The 8,668-nt window shown below is 49.5% G+C and overlaps 1 protein-coding gene across 2 annotated transcripts in view; it reads right to left on the reverse strand.

Annotated features, from left to right (window-relative positions):
- ABAT (4-aminobutyrate aminotransferase) overlaps window positions 1-3,216 on the reverse strand; it is an 81,045-nt gene extending 77,829 nt beyond the window's left edge. Inside the window, exon 1 of one of the 2 annotated variants that reach the window (XM_045994311.1) lies at window positions 3,081-3,216. The gene's annotated coding sequence lies outside the window, so the exon portion shown is untranslated. The remainder of the gene's footprint in view (window positions 1-3,080) is intronic. The other variant, XM_045994314.1, reaches the window with a different exon arrangement.
- Between the last annotated feature and the right edge of the window lie 5,452 nt (window positions 3,217-8,668).

The raw sequence follows: 8,668 nt of genomic DNA on the forward strand, positions 1-8,668 counted from the left end.
ACAGTAAAGTTGTGTTTTATGTGAAGGATTGAGATTGCTGTTAATGCGGAGAGGCTCAGTGGCTGGACACCACCCCCTCCATCATGCAGGAAGCAGAACAAGGAGGCCGAAGAAGGAGGAGAAGCATCAAGGATATGCAAAACATGCTAGGCCAGGAGTTCTCAGTGGGAGAGGTGGGTGTCATTCTGTCCCCCAGAAGACATCTGCCAATGCCTGGAGACAGTTCAGCTGGCATACCCAGACAGGCTCGTACTGGCATCTAGTAGAGAGAGGGGCCAGAATGGAGCTAAACGCCCTCAGTGCACAGGATGGCCCCCGAGACGGAGAATTATTCCGCCCCCAATGTCAATACTGCCAAGGATAAGAAGGCCTCCTCTGCGGCTCTCTCTTATCCGATGCCTACTCCCCAACAAACCTCATTCAAAGATGAGGGAAGTGAGTCTCAGAGAGGGAATGACCTGCCTGAGGCTCCTCAGCCAGTAAACTCTTGGCTCATCGGACCATGGTCTGTGGTCCTAAAAGCACAAAGGTTTTATGACTTTGCACTTGAAATCACAATCATTGCTCCCTTCCATTTGTTGCAGAGGCTACACACTGTACGAGGATTAACTCGTTTTATGTGGATAAGGTTAAAAATCTCTTCAAGATCACACACATAAGTAGCAGATCTGGGCTCTAGACCCAGATAAGAGGAGTCCAGGGACCGATCTCTTGACCCCTATGCACTCCAGCCCCCCTCATGCTCTGAACTTTGACCTTGGCAGCTTGCACTTGGCTCCCTCCTCTAAATTGGAGCATGAATGCCAGCCCTTTAGCTGGAGGCAGGGGGAAGCCCCGGCCTCAAGACCCTCCCATCCACAGGGATCTGGTCACTGTTTCCCAGCTGGGTGGTTCTGGAGCCCTGCGGCTAGTTTCAGCTCTGGCCCCATTCAGTGCCTCAGGAACAGAAGCCGTGCTCTGAACAGGGGTACGGGGTACGAGATAGCTGCAGGGACAGGAGGGAAGGGGCCTGTGCAAAGTTCCCAGAGCAAACCCAGCTACACAGCTGAGGCCCTGGCAGCAGTCTTGGGCACCTGCACATTGCAACCCATCTCGTCCGCCATCCTCGGTCAATTTGGCTTTTGGCAAGTGTCAGTGTGGTGGAGGGCTCAGCATAAAGCCCCCCTGGGGTGAGCAGTTAAGTGCAGACCCCCCAGGAGGGGATTCTACAAGGTGGTTGGCTGGCGGGGGGCAGTGCTGCATTTCAGCTCTGCTCCTTCCGAGCTGCGCAACATTCTCGGAGCCTCTGTACCTCCTCTGACAAGTGGACTGGTTAGTCCCAGCAGTCCCAGCTGTAAATGTGAGGACCGGTGCTCCTTCCTGGATGCCAGCACCCCACAATCCTGGGAGAGACTGTGACTAGCTTTGCAACCCACTGGCCGGATGACCTTGAGCAAGTATCTTCCCTTTTTCCTGCCTCTGCTCGCTCAACTGTCAAAAGAAGGGGCAGGATCTTCAACCGAGAAGCCCTCTAGAAGTCCTTTAATCCAGAAGCTTAGAACTCCAGTCTTACCTCTCCCCGGGGCTGACCTCTTTGAGCATCCAGGACACGCATTTCTCCATACCTCATGCCCCAGGGGCAGCTCTAAAGAGCAAGGCAAAGCTCCTTGCCTTTCCCGTTCCGGTCCTCCACCCTTGCCTGCCGGAGAAGAGCTATTCCTGGCCCCCCTCAAGTCACCAACACCCTGACCCTTAGCCCAGCAAAGCCAATACTGTCTCCAGACAATGGATGGTTCCGGCAGCATCTACCTGCTCTGGCCAAGTGCCCAGGGAATTCCACTGAGCAGTGCCCACTGGAGCTGGGGGTAAAGGGGCAGGCCCAGGGAGCAAGCTGGAGTCCTCCTCTCTGCATCTGACACTCCCTTCTCCAGGGCAGAGGTTGGACCGCCTCAGAAGAGAATATTCTGAACACCAGCCCTTTGTGTGGGGGGAATGGGGGGTCCCTGGTGGTCCTGCTGCCTCAGAGACCATCTCTGCTGTCAGAGTTCAGTGGACAGTAAAAGGGTCCTCCCCAGGCTCAGGATCTTGGCTTTAAGGGCTTCATTCTTATCAAACCTCCTCTGGACTCATCTCTGGCCAGGATGGGAGAAGAAAGGTGGGATGGAATTAGGTGGAGCAGTGAGGTGTGGGAGTATAGTCGGAAAGGATGGGATTTGGGAAAGGCGGGGAGAGTGGGTGTAGGGTGTTAGTGAGAGGCTGTCTCTTGAAAGGTTTAGAGACAGGTGGAGTGAGGTGGGTGACTCGGTCCTGATGGGTGGCCAGACTCTTGTCCTATTGTGGAGTATGAAAGCCCCTGGCCTTACATCTGTCGGAGGAAGAGGGTACCTTCCCCAACATGCTTTAATGTGGTGGTGTCTGCGGCAAGCATTTCTCTGTAAGGGGTGGGAAGGGGGTCTTGGCTGGGGTGGGGGACGGGAACGGAATCCTCTGTATCTGAAGACAAATCCCAGAGTCCAGATGCTGAGGTGGGGTATGCAGGGAGATCCCTACTGGGTTTGAGGGTGAATGCTGAGTCTCTGCCCTGAGATTTCCCTGTCTTAAGGAAGGGCTTATTTCCCAGGACATCTGGGGGCTTTCATTTTCCCTGGAGGGAGGATACTGTTATCTGTGACCTATCTAAGACCCTCATCATTCCGAAGCAAGGGTGGGAGACGAGATCCAAACTTAGTTTCTGAGGGAGGCGGAAGGTGCATCCGTCTCCGAAGAGATGGGGGGGGGGGCGCCTAGATATGTGCGGAGGTTGGACCCCACTTTGGGAGGGTACGTTCCATTCCAAGGGGTAAATTAGGGAGGGGAATCCTATCTCTAGAACCCGAGGCTAGGACTGAAAGAGCCCATTTCTGATGGGAAAAGGAGGCTGTTTTGCTCTCTGGATGGTGAGAGACCCTCTCTTTTGGGGGGGAGGGGACCCGCGTCTCCAGCGGATGAGGGCCCCGATTCTGGAGGAAGACGCCCCGTTTTTGCTCCCTGGCTGCATGGCCAAAGGACTCCGTCTCGCATGGACGGGCCCGCCCCCACGCTACGCGGCGCGGTGCGCTTACCTCCAGGCCCGGGTTCGGTTCTGCGGACTCCGATCTGCGGGGCTCCGACTTGAGGTTCCTGCGCTCGGAGCTCCGGGTGCGTCCAGTCTCTGCCCCACTTCCCCCAGCGACTCGCGGGGTTTCCTGGCTCCGCCGAGCCGCGCCGGCCAATCAGCGCTGCCGGCCCCGGCCCTCGTTCGCGCCGCAGCCAATGAACGTGCCCGCTACGGGCCACCGCCCCCGGGGGGGAGGGGTAAGGCAGGGCGGGGGCAGAGTCCGGCCTCCGGGGGCGAAGGAGCCGGGGGCCTGGAGGAGGGACCGCGAGGGCCGGGAGCGAGGGTTGGGGCTGGGGAGGAGGAGGCTGAGGACCCTCGTCAGGCCGGAGGGGGGAGAGCGCGTCTCTGAAAGGGGGCGGCTCTATAGGTTGATTTCACCTAGACCTTAATTACCTCCTGTCCTCTATCCTGGGTCCTGGGGGCTGCGGGTGAGTGTAGTTGCCTCACCTGCACCCCGCGCCCTGGCTCTGGAACCCGAGAATCTGAGAATCCGGAGTCAGTGTCCGTATGATGCCCTGCCCCTCTCTGCACACCCCCTTCCGTGGCGGGCGTTCAGGGCCCGCCCAGTTGCCATTCACTTAATACCTCCTGCCCCACCGGCTCCACAAGAGAAATAGCTTGTGCACCCTGGAAGCAATGCAAAGAGCACTAGACTAAGAGTCCATGGTTCCGTCTGCATGATCTCTGGCAAATCACCCCAGCTACCCCATCCTCAGTTTCCCTAACAGCAAAGGAAGACGATAGTGACAGTACCTCCTTCACGGGTGTAAATGAGATTGTAGATGTGATGAAGGTGATTTTATATAGATTAAAATGCAATAGGAAAGCTAGTTAATATTAAAGGGTGAACAACTGGTAGCCAGTAGCTTTCTAAAGGGATCTGGAAAGAGGATGCATTCATTCAGTGGTAGAGTCAAAGACACACAAACTGCCCATCAGAACGACATGTGATCACCAAGAGCTCATAATGAATGGAAATTCCAGACCCTAAAAGGCCACAGAAGAACATAGCTTGGTTTTCCCTGTTCATCCTGATCAGTCATTGTTTCTTTAGTCTGCTGGTATCTTGCAGAAACCTGAGATCCCTCCTTTCTGCTTTCCAGGAATCCAGGCTGCCCTATTCTGGTTAGGCAAGGACTGTTGTTCTAGGAATTAAGACAAATAAAGAAAAAACAAATAAGCAAAAAAAAAAACAAAAAAAAACAAAAAAAACCCAGCCAAACAGCAGCAGCAGCAGCAACAACAACAACAACAAAACACTACCTGCTCTCTAGTGTGGTCTATGAGGACAGACCAAAAGAAACAATAAATAAGAATCATCCAAAGGAACAGAGAGAAATTATAACTGCTGAAATTGAGAGAGCTTTGCCAATATTTTTTGGTATGTTAATCCTGCCACCTTGCTTGCAGAACTTTATGAGGCCTGGATTACAAATCTAGCAATTTTTCCTTAAAATCTAAGCCATGTAGATAATCCTCTTTTTTTTTTTTAAAGAGTTTATTTATTTATTTGACAGAGATACCACAAGTAGGTGAAGAGGCAGACAGAGAGAGAGGAGGAAGCAGGCTCCCTGCCGAGCAGAAAGTCCAATGCGGGGCTCGATCCCAGGACACTGGGATCATGACCTGAGCCGAAGGCAGAGGCTTTAACCCACTGAGCCACCCAGGTGCCCCGATAATCCTCTTTACTGTCCAAAACCCACCCAAAGAAATAAAATTGTCAATAAGCATAGAAAGAAATTAAGTTTGTCAAAGAAAGACAAGTATAAGAGATGGAAAAACGTCATCTATCAGAATGGCCTATTTTTCATTATTATTACTACTATCATTTATGGGGGTTTCAAGGAAGTGGACAATTTCATGAATTGTTGATGGGAGTATAAATGATCAGAGTCTTCCTGGAGAGAAACTGGGTATTCCTATTAAAAACATTTTCCTGGGGCGCCTGGGTGGCTCAGTGGGTTAAAGCCTCTGCTTTCGGCTCAGGTCGTGATCTCAGGGTTCGGGGATCGAGCCCTGCATTGGTCTCTCTGCTCTGCAGACAGCCTGCTTCCTCCTCTCTCTCTCTGCCTGCCTCTCTGCCTCCTTGTGATCTCTGTCTGTCAAATAAATAAATAAAATCTTTAAAAAAAAAAAAAACATTTTCCTGAACAATGAATGGTACAAAGGTTTAGGGATAAAATGGTTTACTGACATTTTGTTTATTGTAGCAAAAAACTGGAAACAACTGTACAACCACAGAGACTCTAAGGGGACATCTGTTGCATGAACAGAACTCCACCAATAAGACGTAAGTATTGAATATCGAGTGGTATGAAAATGTCATCCCAAAATATTAAGTGAACAAAGGTATCCACCAAAGAAGTTTATCCTGTATTTGTTAAATCGATGTAAATAGACCTGGATAGATCAGTGCTGTCTGACAGAACTTTGTGGTGGCACAAATGTTCTGTTTCGGTCCTGCCCAAGATGGTAGCCACTGGCCATGCATGCGTATTGAAGACTTTACAAATGAACTAGTCGACTGAGAGACCAAAATTTAAATTTGATTTGATTTTTGTTTCAGGCCAAATCATCATTATGTAGCTAGTGGCTATCGCATTGGACAGCACCAATATAGATCGAGAGAGAGAGAAAAAAAATCAATTCTCTTCAGTATAAATAGTTATAGCTGTATGTTAAAATTATAGATGATCCTAATTTTACTTTATTTACATATCACTAACTTCTAATTATTCTTTTTTTTTTAAAGATTTTATTATTTATTTATTTGACAGAGAGAGAGATCACAAGTAGACAGGGAGGCAGAGAGAGAGAGAGAGAGGGAAGCAGGCTCCCCGCTGAGCAGAGAGCCCGATGCGGCACTCGATCCCAGGACCCTGAGATCATGACCTGAGCCAAAGGCAGCAGCTTAACCCACTGAGCCACCCAGGAGCCCCTAACTTCTAATTATTCTATAACAAATATATATTGCTCCTATAACCAAGAAAAAACATTTAAAATGGAAAACAAGGGGTGCCTGGGTGACTCAGTGGGTTGAGCAGCTGCCTTCAGCTCGGGCCGCGGTCCCAGGGTCCTGGGGTAGAGCCCACATCGGGCTCCCTGCTCACTGGAGAGCCTGCTTCTCCCTCTCCCTCTGCCTGCCACTCTGCCTACTTGTGCTCTCCCTCTCCATCTCTCAGTCAAATAAATAAATAAATAAGTAAATTTTAAAAATGGAAAACAAAAAAGCAAAAGTTTAAGCCCAATGCAGCCCACCGCCTGTTTTATATGACCTGCAAGCTATGATATGAGGTGGGTTTTATATTTTAAATGGTAGGAAAAAGTAAAAATAAATAATATTTCCTTTCACATGAAAATGACACTGAAGTTCAAATTTCACTGTGCGTAAGTAAAGTTTTATTGGCACACAGTGATACCGCCTTACCTATGCATCGTCTGTGGCTGTCTTTGGGCTCCAGTGGCCAAGCTGAGTAGTTGTGGGAGAGACCATATAGCTTGCAAAGCCAAAAAATATTTACCGTTGGGCCCTTTTCAGAAAAAGTTTGTCAAGCCCTGGTTCAAGACGATCTGGGGAAATAAACATTTGCAGCACCCACTGGGGGCGAGGCCCTGGTACTGGGCATTCGGGAGGAGCTGTGTTGTTTCTGATTAAGGAGCGATGTGAGAGGGATATTAACAGCCAGGTGCTTTGCAAGCCGATTCTCAAGTAGCTTCATTGTGACACTTGTGAAGAAAACCGTCAGCAAGCTGGTAAGGCCTTTCTCACATTAGCTCCCCTTGCATTTTTCACAGTCCCACAGCTCTCCTACGGGGCTGCTTGGGGCCACAGGTGTCTTGCAAGGGATCCCGAGAATGTTTCCAGGGGCTGGCTGTGACCCAGGATGGAGCCCCTTCCAGAAAAGCATCTCTGAGAAGGGACATGAGGACAATGGAGCATGAAGCTCTCCTGCGCCAGCAGTCTGAGGAGGAAAGGCCCTTAGAGATCAGCCACCCTTTGTACAGAGGAAACTGAGGCCCAGAGATGGGGATGAACTTGCCTAGAGCCAGACTAGAATGTGTGAGCTTTATTTTTTAGGTCTGTGTTTTCCACACTCCCTGCTTCCAAAATAGTGCAGGGATATCACAGGGGGCATTTGGGTGGGAAAGGGACCAGCCGGGGACTTGGTAGTGAATTCCAGATCTACCTCCCAATGGTCGTGTGACATTGGACCAGTCATTTACCGCCTCTCAGTCTCTGTGTTCTCATTTGTGAACTGAACAATTAAAGTGCCTACCACAACATCCACATGTAAAAGAATGAATGTGGGCTCTTACCTCACACTATACACAAAAATTAACTCGTAATGGATCAAAGACCTTAATATAAGACCTAAAACCATAAAGCTCTTAGAAGGAAACACAGAAGTAAATTCTCATGACTTAGGATTTGGCAATGGCTTCTTTTTTTTTTTTCTTTTAATATTTTATTTATTTGACAGACAGCACAAGTAGGCAGAGAGGCAGGCAGAGAGAGAGGAGGAAGCAGGCTCCCTGCGGAGCAGAGAGCTGGACATGGGGCTCGATCCCAGGACCCTGGGATCACGACCCGAGTCGAAGGCAGAGGCTTTAACCCACTGAGCCACCCAGGCGCCCCTGGCAATGGCTTCTTAAATACAACACCAAAGCAGATACATTGGAACTCATCAAAATCAAAAGCTCATTTGTGCATCAAAGGACATCATCAAGAGAGTGAGACGACAATCCACAGAATGGCAGAAAATATTTGCAGGTGATATATCAGAAAAGAGTCTAGGATCCGGAATATATAAAGAAATCTTACAACTCAACAACCAAAAGACAAACAACCCGATTCAAAAATGGGCAAAGGACTTGAATGGACCTTTCTGCAAGGAAGACATACAGAATGCCAACAAGCATATAAAAAGATGCTCATCATCATTGGTCATGAGGGAAATGTCCATCAAAACCCCCCTGAGACCCTACCTCACGCTCCCTGGGAGGGTCGTAATAACAAAATGGAAAACAGTTAGTGTTGGCAAGGATGTGGAGAAGTTGGAACCCTCACACCCCGCTGGTGGGAACATAAAAACTAGCCATGTTGGGAAATGGTCGGGTGGTTCCTCAAGAAGTTAAAAACGAGTTGCCATAGGACCCAGCAATTCCACTCCTAGATAGAGATCCAAAAAATTGAAAGCAGCTGTTCAAACAAAAACTTGTATATGAGTGTTCTTAGCAGCACTACTTACAGTGGCCCCAAAGTGGATATAAGCCAAATGTCCGTCAGCAGATGAATGGATGGACACGTTGCGGTACGTCCATTCAGTGGAGTGTTGGTCATACACGGGAACGGAGCACTGGCATATGGCACAATGTGGATGAACCCTGAAAACAAAAGACCATGTACTCTGTGGGTCCAGAATGAGATATCCAGAATAGTAAATCCACAGAGACAGAAAGTAGACTAGTGGTTGCCGGGGGCTGGGGTGGAAGAAATGGGGGAGGAGGAGTAGAAATGGGGTTTCCATTTGGGTTGACGACAACTTTCTGGAA

The sequence above is a fragment of the Meles meles genome, chromosome 21, assembly GCF_922984935.1.
Source record: "Meles meles chromosome 21, mMelMel3.1 paternal haplotype, whole genome shotgun sequence".
Classification (NCBI taxonomy): Eukaryota; Metazoa; Chordata; class Mammalia; order Carnivora; family Mustelidae; genus Meles; species Meles meles.